The 17911-nt window shown below is 35.2% G+C and overlaps 2 long non-coding RNA genes across 2 annotated transcripts in view; one reads left to right on the plus strand and one right to left on the minus strand.

Annotated features, from left to right (window-relative positions):
• Positions 1-17911, plus strand: part of LOC105487784 (uncharacterized) — a 48142-nt gene that overhangs the window by 21748 nt on the left and 8483 nt on the right. The gene's annotated exons all lie outside the window — the stretch shown is intronic.
• The window catches only part of LOC105487783 (uncharacterized), a 48685-nt gene that overhangs the window by 12885 nt on the left and 17889 nt on the right, over positions 1-17911 (minus strand). The gene's annotated exons all lie outside the window — the stretch shown is intronic.

The following is a 17911-nucleotide window of genomic DNA, read 5'->3' on the forward strand; positions in this document are numbered from 1 at the left end:
ATGTAGAAGACAGAGTGAGAATAGAAAAAGAATTTTAATCTTTAGCACATACAACTATAGAAAACAGTAAACACAATCCTATTTCAAGCAAGAGTAACATAAATCTTCACACTAAAGGCCACGTATAATGTAGTCCTTATTAACGGATACATCATGTCTGACTTTAACAAAAAGTTATAAGGCCTGCCAAAAGGCAAGAAAAAACATATTTTGAAGAGACAAAGCATCATAATAACAAGAACCAAATATGATATAGATGTTGGAATTGTCAAACAAGGAATTTTAAATAACTATGCATATGTAATAAACATATAAAATAAATAGAAAACACTTATAAATATGGTAGATATTAATACAACTATATCGGTAATCATTTTAAATGTGAGTGGTCTGGATATTGCAATTAAAAGAAAAAGTGGTAGGATAGAGAAAAAATAATATGCAATATCTATTAAAAATTCACTTAAATATAGATACATACATAGATTGAAAGTATATAAATAGATAGTTACATCATGCTAATACTAATAAAAGAAAGCTATTGTAACTATTTAATTTCCAACAAAGAAAACCATAGTGCAATAAAATTCCAAGTGTTAGAGTGGCATTGTGTAGTGCTAAAGGGACCAATTCTCCAAGAAAATATAATAAGTCTAAAGGTATATGAAAGATGATAGTATTAGGAGGTGGGGCCTTTGGGACAGTGATAAGGTCATGTATTAGTCAGGGTTCTCTAGAGGGAGAGAACTAATAGGCTATATATATTATATGTATGTATGTGTGTGTGTATATATATATATAGACTCCCCTTTTTAATGTATGTGTGTGTGCATATGTGTGTGTACGTGTATATATGTATATACACATATATATACACATGCACACACACATATACACATATATACACACACATATATACACACATATACATTAAAAAGGGGAGTCTATATATATACATACACACACACACACACACATATATCTTTTAACTCACTTAATGATGTTGCTGATAAATGAATTAACTGGCAGCACAGTAATGCATAAAGAAAAAGAAAAATATAGCCACAGTACTTTTCAGTTCCTTTTGAGACTTGTTCTTACTTTGTTGCCCAGGCTGGGGTACAGTGGCATGATCACAATCACAAGGTCCCACAATAGGCCATCTGAAAGCTGAGGAGCAAGGAGTCCCAAAACTGAAGAACTTGGAGTTCGATGTTCGAGGACAGGAAGCAACCAGCGTGGGAGAAAGATGTAGGCTGGGAGACTAGGCCAGTTAATCTCCTTTGGCAATACCCTCACAGACACACCAAAGATCAATACTTTGCATCATTCAATCCAATCAAGTTGACACTCAGTATTAACCATAACAGGTCATGAGGGTAAAACTCTCATAAATGAGATTAGCCTCTTATAAAAAAAAGCCCAAACAAAACCTCCTCATTCCTTCCATCATGCAAACAGTGAGGAGATGCTATCTAAGGATCAGAAAGTAGAACCTCATCAGTCACCAAAACTGCCAGCATCTTGATCTTGAACTTCTCAGTATTTAGAACTGTGAAAAACAGACTTCTTTGATTATAAACTACCCAGTATATAGTATTTTATCACAGCAGTATGAAAAGACTAAGACAGAGACTCAAGTATACTTTTATCATTAATTGATAGAACAAGCAGACAGAAAATTAGTAAAGACATTTGACATCAAGAAAAATATCAATAAACTCAATCTAACGGATATTCACAGCACATCTCATTCAAAAACAGACTATTCTCCTTAAACTCCTGTGTTTCATTTGCATAGAGAGTCCTCCTTCTGAGAAATAAAACATAACTTTATAATTTAAATGTTTAGAAATCATACAATGCATGTTCTCAGACCATAATGGAATTAAACTATAAGTCTATATCTAAATGATAACTAAGAAATCCCCAACTATTTACTGCATGTACAACATATTTTCAAATAGCATATATGACAATAAAGAAATCTCAAGAGAAATTTAAAAATATTTAGAACTAAATATAAATGAAATTACAACTTATAAAAATGTATGAGATATACGAAAATCAATAATTAAAGAGAGATTCATAACATTAAAGACATATTAGGAAAAAAGGAGAGATCAAAAATCAATAGCCTAAGCTGCTGCCTTAGGAAAGTAGGAAAGAGTGATTTAGTCCTAACACAACTAAATTAATAAAACATAATAATTAGAGCAAAGTCAATAATACTGAAAATAGGAAAAAATGGAGATTATCAATAAAATAAAAAGCTGAAAACTTTAAAATATCAATCAAATTGCTAAATCATTAGTAAAACTAACAGAGAGAAAGTGATCATACATTATCAACATCAGAAATAAAACAGTAATCATTACTACTGATGTAGATGTCATTAAAGGATAGTCCAGGTGTTCATTGAACAGGGCTATTCTCACAAATTTGATGTTAGATAATATTTATCAATTTATTGAAAGATATAAACTATTAACTCCCACAAGGGGAAGTAGAAAATAGTTCTATTGTATCACTAATTAACAACCTAACAAAAATATAAAGCAGCCCATATTGTTTTACTGGAAAAATTTACCAGTTATTTAAGAAAAAAAAAACCAATTCTTCACAACCTCTTCCAGGCAACAGACACAGGAAACATGTTTCCTAACTCATTATATAGGGCCAATATTATATATTGCTAAAGTGTAATGAATTTATTAAAAAGAAGGAAACTACATACTAATATCTTCCATGAATGTAGATACAAATGTCCCAGAAAACAGTACCAAATTGAAACCACAATATATGAAAAGAATTATTTATGACAAACAAGGGTGATTTGTTTCAGCTATTTAAGATTGATTCATCATTGAAAATCAAACCGCGTGCCTCAACATGTCAACAAGCTGAAGAAGAAAAATCATGTGATCATGTTATTTGATGAAGAAAGAACTTCTTCAAAAAACCAACATTAATTTGCAATTAAAAAATTCACAGCAAATTGAGAATATAGATGAACATTACCAACTTGATAAAGAACCCAATATTAATTTGCAATAAAAACTACACAGCAAATCGGGAATATAGATTAACATTACCAGCTCGATAAAGAACATCTGCCAAAAAACTTATAATCAATAACACACAGAATTAGATGCTTTCCCCATAAGATAAGAAACAAAATAAGAATATCTTCTCTCAGCACACCTATTCAACACTAGATTGAAAGCCCTAGCTACTGCAATGAGACAAGGAAAATAAAAGCTATGCAGTTAAGAACGTAATAATAATGTGTTTTTATTGACATGATGTCATAATTATCTTTGTAGAAAATCTCAAAGATCCTACAAAAAGAAAAATTTCCTGGAATTAAAGTGAATATAAAAACATCGCAAGATACAAAGACAATATACAAACTCAACTGCTTTCTGATATACTAACAATGAAAAATTAGAATATGAAATTATAAAAAAGATACCATTATAATAGTACCAAAAAAGGAAATACATAGGTATAAATTTAACAAAATACATATGCAGCTTATATGCAGAAAACTACAGAACTCTGATGAAAATATTACAGAAGAGATAAATAAATAAATACATATGTGAATTGAAGAATTCAATATTGTTAAGCTGTCAGTCCTTCACAACTTTATAGATCCCATTCAAAATCACAGAAAGCTGTTTTAGATATTACCCACCTGATTCTAAACTTTATAGCGATAAGCAAAAGACTTAAAATTACCAACAAAATAGTACAGAGGAAGACAAACTTTAAGAACATACAGTATCAATATCAAGATCTATTTTAATAGAGCTAATGGAGACCTTGTAGTATTGCCAAAAGAAAAGATACATAGATTAACAGAATAGAACATAGTCCAGAAATAGACGCACACAAATATAACCAACTGATCACTGACAAAGGAGCAAATTAATTCAATGTAGAAGAAATACTTTTTACCTAATAATATTGCAAAGATTAGAAATTCGTATGCACAGAAATGAACCTATAAGCAGACACTAGTTCTTTCATAAAAATTAACTCAAAATGTATCATAGATCTTAATTATAGAAGCAAAATTATAAAATGTCTAGAAGAAAAACTAGGAGACTTTCAGTTTGGCAATTTAAAAAATAAAACAATAAACATGATCTATGAAGGAAAAGCTGATAAGCTGAACTTGGTTAAAATTAAAAATTTCTGTTCTGCAAAAGATGCTATTAAGAAAATGAAAATACAGACCACCAACTGCTAGAAAATAATTGGAAAACACCTATAATAAAAAACTCGTGTTCAAATATACAAAGAACACTCAAAACTCAATAAAAAAAAATTCATTTTAAAAAGAAAAAAAATCTGAACAAATACTTTGGATGTAAAGATGGCAAATAAACATGTGAAAAGATGTTCAACATCATTTGTCATTAGAGAATCACAAATTCAAATAGTATAATAGCACATTAGAATGGCAAAAAAAAAAAGAGGAAAAAGAAACACAAACACAGCCCCAAAAAACTGACAATACCAAACAGGATGAAAAGCAACAGGAAATCTCGTTCATTGCTGTTGAGAATGAAAAATGATACAGCCCCTTCAATAACAGTTTAGCAGATCTTATCATGCTAACAATCTAAAAATTAGACTTCTAGATATGTAACTAAGTGATATGAATACTTTTGTCTACATAAAAACTTGCCCATATATGTTTACAGTAGCTTTATACATAATCACACAAAACTAAAAGCAAACAAAATGTCCTACAGTAGGTGAATGGATAATCCTGTGGTACATCCAGTTTAATATTATTTTGTGATTAAAATAAATCTGGTAGGAACCTATGAAACACTAGATGAGTCTTAAGTATAAAAGAAGTATAGTTGGTGCTTTTTTTTCCTTCCAAGATTGTTGTATAGAGGCTTTGCCAGCATAACTTAACCACTTGGAAATAGCAAAATAGTGTGCCAAGATTAATGTCATGAATTTTCACTTAAAAAAGAACATAGGAGTTCAACAGAAAAGCAAAACAAAACTTCAGATATTGAGAAAAAGAATGCAGACAGCAACCAACATTGACTTTGTCCAGCTGAAAATTAGTGAATCCCAAGTGTATGTGTGTGTGGGGGGGGGTAGTGTCTCTGTGATACACGTACATTCCCATTGGGGAATCATGCAAACCAAGCCACAGGGGAGCCTCTTGACCATCCCAAGCCTTGGATCGAACATGGGGAGGAGCCAGGAGACTGTGAGAAAGAATGGCACTGGGAAGTATTCCGTGCATGTTTTCATTCCTGGAGATAAATAGAAAGAAGCCATTTCTGATGCTAGCTCACAGCAGGCTATATGGAAACCTGCCAGCCAGTGGAGGTAACAGTCACTGGTTTAGAAAGTGTCAAACCAGGGATTGGTATTCTGGTCTCAAGAAGAGGAGGGAACCTATGGCCAGAGCTGAGAGTTGAGTGTGGTTTTGTCTCCAGCCATGGATGTTAAGAGTTTGGCAACTCCCATTCATAGGACCAAAGCATGAGGGGATTTGTCTTAGAGGCATGGTTTTGACCCAGCTGGCAAGTTTTACAGCCTGGGGAAGTTTAACCGATTGAAGCGCACTCTGCATGCGACTTGTCTAACAGTCCCAACAAGCTGCCAGAGTTGTCCCGTGAGGAAGCCTTGCCGGGTTTGAGCATGAGAACAGAGCAGGTCTCACTCTTGTCTACTTGTACCTCTCCTGGCTGTGGAGATAGGACTGCCCCTCTTTCCTGGTACTGTGACTTAAGCACAGATGCAGTTACTTCACTCATTGCAGGGGCATTTCTCCCAAGGCCTGAGGACTGCTCCTTGACTCCAGTCAGGGCCAGCCCTTGTGCCCATCATTGTGGGGTCCAAGTGCAGGATTGCCTGGCCCAACCCTGCCTGGGTCACTTTTGCCCCCTCCTCAGAAGCAGAGCACAGAACCAGGACCACTGAGAATTCCATTGTCTAACTCATCACCTGGAACACCCAAGTATCTCCCCTAGTTAACCCCTAGTGAACAAAGGTTAAGAATAAACCCTACTACCACCACTGCAGCTGGCTCTCACTTGTAAGTGTCACTTACTGGTCTGGAGGTTGATTTGCATAGCTCATTACAATAACTGCTGACACAAATGCACAGAACTTGAAGAGAAACTTCTCACAATCTCTGCTACCACCATCACCTAGGGCACCCCAGTTTTTCAAGAGGTCATGAGACTGCTCACTGACCCAGCATACCACTACAACTGGCATCTGAGAAAGCCACCACACAAGGCTATTTTTGACTGAGGGAATCATACAGTCTTTGCCACTGAATGCACCCAGAAGCAAAGCCAAATGGTCCTACGCAACATACATCATAATCACATTCTAAAGAAAAAAAAAAAATTCCTGTCCCAAGGAAAGTAAATTCAAAAGTAAAAAAAAAAAAAAAAAAAAAAAAAAAAAATCAAGTTTCTTCATATGGGAATAAATCAGTGTAAAAATACTGGAAGTGTGAAAAAGCAAGGTGTTATGACATCCTCCCCCCGAAAAACAAAGTAATTCTCTAGCAATGAATCCTTACCAAAACATAAACCAAAAAAAAGTTTCCAATATTTCACATAAAGTATTTGAAATATTGATTTTAAAGAAGCTCAGTGAGATGAAAGAGAAATCTAAAACCTATACAAATAAATCAGAAAATTATTAAAGATATGAATAAGAAATTCACCAGGAAGATAAATATATTTAAAAACAAAAACAAAACAGAACTTCTGGAAATAAATGCATTGAGGGAATTACAACAAAAATTTGTAAGCTTCAAAAATAGACTACACCACACAAAAGAATGAATCTCAGAACTTGAAGACAGGTCTTTTGATTTAATCAAGTCATATAAAAATAAAATGATAATAACAAAGAATGAACAAAGCTTTCAAGAAATAAAATATCAAAAAAATTGTCTGAACTCACAAATCATAAGTTTTTTTTAAAGAAAGAGAAAAAGTAAAATTCTAGAAAATCTATTTAAGAAAACAATAGAAAAATGTCCTAGTCTAGCAAAACCTTTAGACATCCAGTCAATACATTGCAGGACAGACTACACCATGGCATATTGGCATAACACTGTCTGAAGTCAATATGAAGGAAAAAAAAAATCCAAACTCGGCAAAAGTGTCAAGTCACCTACTGAAGAAACCTCATCAGACCAAGAGTACACTTCTTAACAGAAATCTTACAAGCCAGAAGCAATTGGGGTCCTATTAAAAAAAAAAAAAAAAAAAAAAAACTGCCAACCATAAATTTTATATCCTGCCTAAATAAGCTTCATAATAAAGAAGAAATTAAATTGTTCCCAGGCAATCAAACTTTTTCTCACTTTCAAACAAGTGAGTAAATTCACCACTACTAGAATGGTCCTATAAGAAATGCTCAATGGTCAGGTGTGGTGGCTCATGCCTGTAATCCCAGCTCTTTGGGAGGCTAAGGCAGATGGATCAAGAGGTCAGGAGATCTAGACCGTCCTGGCTAACATGGTGAAACCCCATCTGTACTAAAAATACAAAAAATTAGCCAGGCATAGTGGCATATGACTGTACTCCCAGCTACTCCGGAGACTGAGGCAGGAGAATCGCTTGAACTTGGAAGGAGGAGGTTGCAGTGAGCCAAGATCGTGACATTGAAAAAAAAAAAATGTGCAAAATAATTCTAAACATGGAAATGAAAATTGGTATTTACTATCATAATAACACATGAAGGTAAGAAACACACAGATCTCATGAAACAATTACACAAAGGAGGAAGAGAAAAAACTCAATAGCAATATGACAGAATTTCACCAAAAAACAAAGATAAACAGAGGAAAAAGACAAAAAAATTCACAAAACAACTAGACAAAAATCAACATTATAACAGAAACAAAACCTCAAATTCTAATATTAAGCTTGGATATAAATGTATTAAATGTTTCACATAAAATATACAATTTGGTGGAATGAATTTTTAAAACATGAAGTCATTATATGCTGCTTACAAGAAGCTCATTTATCTGGTAAAAATGCTTATTGAATGCAATGCTTATTGCAGGTAAAGGGGTGAGAAAAGATATTTCACATAAATGAAAAACAGAAGCAAGCTGGAGTATGTACTTATATTGGATAAATGTATCGAATCAAAGACAGTAAAAAAGACAAAGAAGATCATTTTGTAATGATAAATGGATCAATATGACAAGAGAATGTAACAATTCTAAATATTCTAATATATGCGCCCAACATCAGAGCACCCAGATTCATAAAGCGAATATTACTAAAGCTAAAGGAAAATATGAATAGTCATAAAATAATAATGGGGGCTTTGCTACCCATCTCACAGCACTAGATAGAACATTGAGACAGAAAATGAACAAAGAAAAACTGGACTTAAACCAGACTTTAGAATAAATGGACCTAACAGACAGAACATTCTATCCAACAACCACAGAATATACATTCTTCTCATCATTACATGGAATATTCTCCAAGAAACAGCTTATGTTAGGTCATAAAACAAGTCTCAATATTCTTTTTAAAATAAAATTATCTCAAATATCTTCTCAGACCACAGAATAAAACTAGATATTAACACAAAAATGAGCTATTGAAGCTGAATTGGTACAAGACAAGGATGTCCACTTTCACCATTCCTATTCAAAATAGGAATGGAAGTCCTAGCCAGAGTAACCACTCAAGGAAAGGCAATAAAAGGCATCCATATTGGAAAAGAGGAAGTCAAATGATGTTTGCTAATAAAATAATCTTATACTTAGAAAGCCCTAAAGACTCCTCCAGAAAACTTTTAAATTTATTAAAGGCATTCAATTCCTGGATACAAAAAACAATGTCCACAAATCAGTAGCATTTCCATACATTAATAATGATCAAGGTGAGAATTAAATCAAGAAATCAATTCCATTTACAATAGCCACACACACACAAAAAGCCTCACAAGGAAGTGAAAGATATGTATAAGAAAAATCTGTAGAATACTGACAAAATAAATTTTAATTAACTCGAAGAAATGGAAAAACATCCCATGCTCATGGATCAGAGGACTTAATATAGTTAAATGACCAAACAGCTCAATGTACACCAGGTTTTCAGTTGGAAGAAAAGAAAAACAGTTGAAAGAAAGGAAAATGTGGGGGGTTGTGAATTAATGTCTATGATACTGTAAGTGTGGATACATGACACAATGCATTTATTAAAATTCATAGAATTGGAGCATAAAGAGTGAAACTCAGGTTTAAATTTTAATATATACAATATTTTTTAAAAAGGAAAAACATTTGCAATAAGAGGATCCAGGATAAAATAAAGAATGTGAAAAAACTATCTAATTGTATTAAAATTTCATGAAATAATCTTAATGAAGTGGTATGGGGCAGGGTGTTGGCCTGAGTAACTTGGGAAATGAGTGAAGAATATGACACTTAGAAAAAAATGAATTAGACATGACCTCTGTATTCTAGTTGATATTTTTTCTATGACAGTGTACATGAACAGTCATAACACTACTCTATATATTGAACAATTCAGTAAATGGATGGTAAATGGAGAGAGCTAGGTTTTTCTCTTTTGAAGTTGAAGATTGCAAATAAACAGGAGGAGAAAGATAGAATGCTCCTTGTGGTAATAGATTAGAATTTAGATCATCAATATGAACTTATGTGTAGCTTAACATAAATACAGATACATATAAAATATGTATAATTTTTTGTATATACCGAGTTTAGTATTCCTTTCTCTGTCACACATAATATTCCTTTCTCTGTCAGCTGACAAAAGTTAGAAGCAAGGATATCCCAGTAGCTGTAAGCACAGATGGCAGTCAGATCTTGTCTCTTAATATCATTGTATACTAAAAGGAACTGTGACTTTCTGGATAAATGGTTGATTCTAAGATCGGGTCAGGAAATATACAAGAGAGCCTGGTGCATTCTGTAGTGCCAGAAAGTAATGATTTACTACACACACACACACACACACACACACACACACACACTCATAGTGCTTTGTCAAAGGGACACTGAGGCTAATTGCAAAAATTTCCATTGAAGAAAATTAGAAAACAGAACAACAAAATTAAGTATTAGATTATAACCAAAAATATAGAACATATTCATTATTTCATACTGATATAAAAGAACAACAAATAAATAGATGTAGGTTTGTGGAGTGACGTCAACAAAATGGTGCAAAAGAAGATCTCTAAGCATCACTCCCCCAAAAAAAGATACAACTGGAACTATATCAAGACAAGAATACCACCTAGCATTCACTAGAGCTCAAGGGAGAAGCAAAGACACCTCTGTGCCCACAGAATTAAAACAAGTCATGACTAGCCACACGAATGTTCATTTCAAACTGTGCCACCCTTTCCCCAGGCCAGCCTAATGCCATTTACACATGATTTAACTAGACCCATGTTTTCGAGATGGCAGGAGGGAATTGGAAGTAGATGTTTAATCTTCCCATTGGTCTTAGAATCTTTGTGGGAAGCCCACTCTGGTCCTATCCTATGGGAATCACTGAGAGTGTCAGGAGGACTGGACCAACTGGAGTGAATGCAAGACAAAGAGCAGGCACTAATCATAGCAATAGGCATGTGAATCTCAGCAGCTACTCTGCCCTCTGATCAATGGGGATACAACATTGAAGAGATTGGCCAGTTCTGTAGTGTGTCAGGAAGCACAATCCATGGCAAGACCCAAATCCTTGGACAGATTTTCCACAAAGCCCAGATGTTTCTGGTAAGCCTTCTACTGACCAAGAATAAGCTGAAAGGTCAGTATTAAAATACAGTGCCTACTTAAGTCACCCAGGATCAGAAAATAATGGCAGGACAGTAAGTTCCAGTGCAACATTTTAGTTCCACTGTTCAGAGTAAGTCTTCCCAGAATTAAAAGGAACAACAAATCAGTAGTTAAATCTCAATATTAATTATTAAAGGTCTAACATCACAAAAGAACACCTAAAAAATCTGGAGGAGATGTCTGTCTCCTCAAATGCACAAGAATCAGTGCAAAAATGCACACATAGAAAAAATCCAGGGCCATATGACACCACCAAAATAAACCAGTGAAGCTCCAGCAAAGGACCCAAAAGAATTGAAAATCTGTAAAATGTCAGAGAGATAACGCAGAATAATCCACTTAATGAATTTTAGCAAATTGCAAATAAAAATACAAGAACAGAAAACAAAAGAAAATTTGAAACACAATTCAAGAATAAAATAACATATTTGACAAGTAGAAACAATTTTTAAAAATCCAAGAAATAAATAATACAATAGATAAATTGAAAAACTCATTAGAAAATTTCAATAGCAGAAGTGATCAGACAGAGGAAAAAAATGAGCTTGAAGACAGAATATGAACAATTACAATGGCAGATATGATAAGATCTGCTGTCACTGGGGAGGGAATGTCCTGGGTCCAAAATCTGTGGCTCACATTGCCACGCTGGAAAAGGTAAAGGATAAATAATTTGCCATTAAACTGGGTTAAGTGTGCACTGTTGAGTTTTCTATATATAAAATTCACATAAAAAATAAGCCTGTATAGAACAACAACAAGTAATGAGATCGAAGCAGTGATAAAACATATGCTATCAAAGAAAAGCCCAGAACATGACTGGCTTACTACTGAATTCTACCAAACATTTAAAGAAGAACTAATACTAGATTCTACTCAAACTGTTTCAAAAGATTGCAAAGAAAAGGTTATTTCCAAACTCATTTTATGAACCCAGATTACCATTATAACAAAATCAGGCAAGCACACAACAAAAGGAGAAAACATCAGGCCAATATCCCTTAAAAACATAGAGGCAAAAATCCTCAAGAAAATACTAGCAAATTGAATTCAATGTTACATTAAAAAGTTTATCAATCATGATCAAGTAGGATGTATCTCAAGGATACAAAGAAAGGTGGTTCAACATACACAAATAAATATGATATATCATATAAATAAAATCAAGAAAATAAGTCTCATGCTTATTTAAATATATTTTTAAAGCATTTAATAAAATTTAGCATCCATCATGATAAAATTTCTCAAAACTCTGGATATAGAAGGCATATAGTTCAAAGCAATATAGACCGTATATGACAAACTCACAATTAATATAATACTGAATGAGGAAAAATAGAAGGCCTTTCCTCTAATATCTGGAACAAGACAAGGATGCTTACTTTACCTGTGTTATTTAACATAGTACTGGAAGTCCTAACCAGAGCAATTTGAAAAGATAAAGGAATAAATGTTATCCAATCTGGAAAGAAAAAGTTAAATTATTATTGTTACAGATTACATGATTCTGTATTTAGAAAAACCTGAAGGCTCAACTAAAAAAACTATTAGAATCGATAAATTCAGTGACATTATGAGATACAAAATCAATATACAAAAGTCAATATATTTTCTATACACCAACAGCAAACTATCTGAAAAAAAGTCAAGAAGCAATCCACCTTACAATAACTACAAAATAAATACCTAGGAATAAACTTGACAGAAGAAGTAAAACATCTCTACAATGTAAACTATAAAATGTTGATGAGAGAAATTGAAGAAGACACAAAAATGGGAAGATATCCCATGCTCATGGATTGAAATTATTAATATTGTTAAAATATCCAGACACTCCCACCAGATGGATGACTAGAAGCAGCTAGTTTGTACTGTTCTTGTGGAGAGGAGATAGAGTATTGAGTAAACATTAGCTATTCAAATGGATTGTTCAGGGGGCCATGATGGGATTCATCAAGCAAGCAATGAAAACCCATAGAGAGCAGAGAAGAGCAAGGCAGGACAGTCACCCCCTTGGACTGGCACAGAGTCAAGGGTGGCTCCCCACTGCTGGGAAAGTTTGAGTAAATGAGAGTTCCCAAGGACCCAAACTTCTGCCATGGATTTTTGCAGTCCTGGTGACAGAAGATCTCCCCTAACCACCCCCTTCACTGGAGCCTCCACACCGACAGGTAGAGTTGCATGCAGTATGGGCAGAGCCACCACTCAGGGCCACACAGAGCCCCAAAGGCCTTGGATTCCTGAGCACCTCAGCACCAGCTGCTATAGCTCTGCCAAAAGGAAGGACAGGCTATGTTGTGTGCCCCCAGAATAGGGACCTCATCTACAGTGCTGAAGAGTGAATGGACTATACTCCTTGCCCCCATTGCACCTTGCTAGAAAAAAAACACTGGTCTGGGACTCCAGCACAGTTTCCCCATTCCTTTTTAGCACTCAAGCTGGTCACAGTTCTGCATTTCTCTAGGATGGAGCTCCCAGAGGTAACTGACATGCCCACAGCTTCTGCTGCTGCCATAACCCTTGCCCGTACTGCCCTCAGGCTGGGGAGGGAGCAAAGAGCTCAAGGACTGTTGCAGACCTCCAGCATTCCACAGCTGCCTTATAGAAAAACAACCAGACAATTTCCCATGTGAATCTCTGCCCCTGCTACTTCTTACTGGGCAGGGCCTCCTGACCTGGTCCCCTGGTACAGCCACCCTACCAACACCTGAACACTCTGGTTGATGGTGGCTCTGCATTTCTCTGGGGCAGAGTTCCCAGAGACAGTCAACAGACCCTCTGTCATTTCTGCTCCAGCAGTACTGTCCTTGTTACTCTTGACCAGAGGAGAGAAAAAAGACCCTGCTCATTTTACTTGCACCTCCAGCACACCACAGCTGCCATACAAAGAGAAACCCAATGTCTCCTCCCTTTGATCCCTCAACCCCCTGCTCTTGACCAGGGAGGGTCTCCACCTTGGGCTTACAGCAAAGTCATCCCACCCCTAGTTGAACATTTCCATTAGCAGCAGCTCTGTTTTGCTCCAAGGTGGCATTGCCAGAGGCAACTGACAGCTCCTCTATCACTGCCACTGCAACGGTGTCTGGTCTTTTTGCCACCAGACTGGAGAAAGAATGAAGACCCTGAGTGCTTTACTTGTACCTCCAGCATACCACAGCTGCCCTATGGAGAAGAGGCCACACTGTCTTCCCTGCAAGTCCTTCTCCCCACTGTTCACCAGGCAGTTCCCCCTGGCTTGGGCCCTTTTGGCAGCTGCCCCATCCCAAACTGATCATTCTGATTGGCAGTGGCTCTGCAATACTATGGGATGGAGCTCCCAGAGATAAGTGACAATCCTTCAGCCATTGCTACTGTCAGCGTCCCCACTCCTGCTACCCCCATGCTGAGGAGGGAACAAAATGCCTGAGCTTACGCAAGGGCTATGGTGCACAGGCTGGAGTGACAAGCTGAGATCCTTGGCTAGCATTTGATTAGAAGAGGAGTTCACATTCTCAGAGCACTGAGAGAGCACAGCTGCAAACATGAAGAAATACAAGGGAGCCAGGCATCTGAGTGAGACCCTACTTACTGGCCATTATGCTTAAGCATCATCTACTAGATTGCAGCCCAAACTACAACACCAAATATACCTTGCTAATGAAAATAAGGGCAAGAATTCAGCTATAAATAAAAAAGTCTCTGCACAAAGTCTCAGCCCTCTGAAAACAATCAGAGATGAAGCCAACAGAGTATACCCAAATTATACCACACTTAAAGGAACATCCGCCCACACAGATGACAAAGAACCAGTGCAAGAACCCTAACAACCCTAAAAGCCAGAGTGTCTTCTTACCTCCAAATGACTGCACTAGCTCCCCAGAAATGGTTCTTAACCAGAGTGAAATGGTTGAAATAAGAGACATAGAATTCAGGTTCTAGATGTCAATACACATTATCAAGATTCAATACAAAGTTGAATCCCAACACAAGGAATTTAAGGGATACAGTAAAGTGATTTCATTTTACTAATTCATTATCAGCAAAATAAAATATCCATTTTAAGAGAGAGCCAAATTGATCTTATAGAAGTAAAAAACTCACTACAAGGCTTCATAACACAATCAGAAGTATTAATAGAAGTATAGACCAAGCTGAGGAAAGAAGCTCAGAGGTGAAAGAATCATTGTTCAAATTAACTCAGTCAGAAAAAAGTAAAAACAAATTTTTAAAAATGAATAAAACCTCTGAGAAATATGAGATTATTTGGAGACCAAACCTATGACTTATTTGTGTTCCTGAAAGAGAGGAAAAAAGAGCAAGAAACATACAAAACATATTTGAATATATTATCCATGAAAATTTTCCCAAACTTGCTAGAAAGGTCAACATTCAAATCCAGAAAATTCAGAAAACCCCTGTGAGGTACTACACAAGACAAACACCACCAAGACATATATCCATTAAATTGACTAAGGTCAATATGAAAGAACAAATATTAAAGGCAGCTAGAGAGAAGTGGCAGGTCGCTGACAAAGGAGACTCCATCAGGCTAATATCAGACCTTTCAGCAGAAATCCTATAAGCCAGATAAGACTGGGAGCCTATATTCAGCAATTCTTAAAGAGAAGAAATTCTACATAAAAATTTCATATCCAGCCACATTAAGCTTCCTAAGCGAAAGCTAAATAAAATCCGTTTCAGGTAAGAAAATCTAAGGAAATTTTCACTACCAGACTTGTCTTATAAAAGGTCTTTGAGGGAGTGTAAACGGGGAAATAAGACTTTTACTGGCCACCACATAAACACACTTAAGTACGTGAACAATTAGCATAAAGCAACTACACAATGACATCTGCATAATAACCACCTAAAAACATGATGACAGGATCAAATCTGCACATATTAATATTAACCTTGAATGTAAATGGAGTGAATGCCTCAATTAAAAGGCACAGAGTAGCAAGATGGATTAAGATGTAAGACCCAACTGTATGGTGTCTTTGGGAGACCCATCAACATGCAATGACACCCATAGGCTCAAAGTAAAGGGATAAAGAAAGATCTACCAAGAAAATGGAAAACAAAAAAAAGCAGGGGTGCTATTCTTACTTTAGAAAAAACAAACTTTAAACCAATAATGATCAAAAAAGAAAAAGAAGGGCATTACATAATGATAAAACGTTCAATTTAACCAGATGACTTAACTATCCTAAATGTATATGCACCCAACACTAAAGAACTCAGATTTATAAAATAAATTCTTAGAGACTTATAAAGAGAATCAGATAAACACACACAAATAGCAGACATTTTCAACAGCTCACTAACAATATTGGACAGATTATTCAGGCAGAAATCTAATACAAATATTCAGGACCTAAACTTAATACTTGACCAAAAGGCGCTAACAGACATCTACACAACTGTTCACCCAACCATAATGGAATATACATTCTTAATTGCACATGGCATATGCTCTAAAATCAATCACACACTGCACCATAAAATAATTCTCAAGAAACTAAAAAAAAAAAAAAAAGCATGCCAACCACAGTTTTAGACCATAGTTTCAATAAAAATACAAATCAATACCAAGAAGATATCTCAAAATTATATAATCATACGGAAATTTAACAATCTGCTCCTGAATGACTTTTGGGTAAACAATGAAATTAAGGCAGAAATCAAGAAATTCTTTGAAATAAATGAAAATACAGATACCGCATACCAGAATCTTTAGGATACAGCTAAAGCAGTGTTACAAGGAATGTTTACGGCATTAAACACACACACCAAAAAGTTATATCTCAAATTAACAACCTAAAATCACACCTAGAGGAATTTGAAAAACAAGAGAAAACAAACCCCAAAGCTACCAAAAGCAATGAAATAACCAAAATCTGGGCTGACCTGAACAAAATAGAGATGAGAAAAAAATCATGCAAAAAATCAAATAAACCAGAAGTTAGTTCTCTGATAGAACATTTAAGATTCATACAACACTAGCTAGAATAATGAAGGGAAAAAAGAGAGAAGATTCAAATATACATAATGCTAATGGGGACATTACCACCAATCCCACAGAAATACAAAAAAAAAAAAAACCACAGAGATTGTTATAACTAGCTATTTGCACACAAACCGTAAAACCTAGCAGAAATTGATACATTCCTTAAAACATACATCCTCTCAAGATTGAATCAAGAAAATGAAATGCTGAACAGGCCAATAATGTGTTCCAAGAAAGAATAGGTAATTTTTAAAAACTTATTAACAAGAAAAAGCCATGGACCAGATGGATTCAGAGATAAATTTCGACAGACATATAAGGAAGACCTGGTACCAGTCCTACTGTAACTATTCAAAAAAATCAAGGAGGAGCTCCTCTCTAACTCATTCTATGAGGCCAGTATCATTGGGATACATAAAACCTGGCAGAGACACAATAAGAAAATAGAACTTCAGGCCAATATCCCTGATGAACATAGATTAAAAAAAAAAAAAATTCTTAGCAAAGTACTAGTCAAGAGAATCCAACAGCACATCAAATAACTAATCCACCATGATCCCATAGGCCTTATTCCTGGGATACAAGGCTGGTTCAACATACATAAATCAATAATGTGAATCATCACAAAAAGAGAACTAAAAACAAAATCATATGATCTTAATAAATGCAGAAAAGGCTTTCAGTAAAATTCAACATCCCTTCATGTTAAAAAAAACCTCTTGACAAACTAGGCATCAAAGAAACACCTCAAAATAATAAGAACTATCTATGACATACTCACAGCCAACCTCATACTGAATATGAAAATGGTGCTGGAAGCATTCTCCTTGAGAATCAGAACAAGACAAGGATGCCGTTTCTCAGCACTACTATTCAACATACTACTGGATGTTCTACCCAGAGCAATCAAACAGGAGAAAGAAATAAAAGGCATCCAAATAGGAAGACAGGTAGTCAAACTATTTCTGTTCACAGATGATATGATTCTGCACCTAGAAAAGCCAATAATAGTCTCTGCCCCAAAACTACCAGATCTGATAAACAACTTCAGCAAAGTTTCAGGATATAAAATCAAT

Source organism: Macaca nemestrina, chromosome 3 (genome assembly GCF_043159975.1).
Source record: "Macaca nemestrina isolate mMacNem1 chromosome 3, mMacNem.hap1, whole genome shotgun sequence".
NCBI classification, from domain to species: domain Eukaryota; kingdom Metazoa; phylum Chordata; class Mammalia; order Primates; family Cercopithecidae; genus Macaca; species Macaca nemestrina.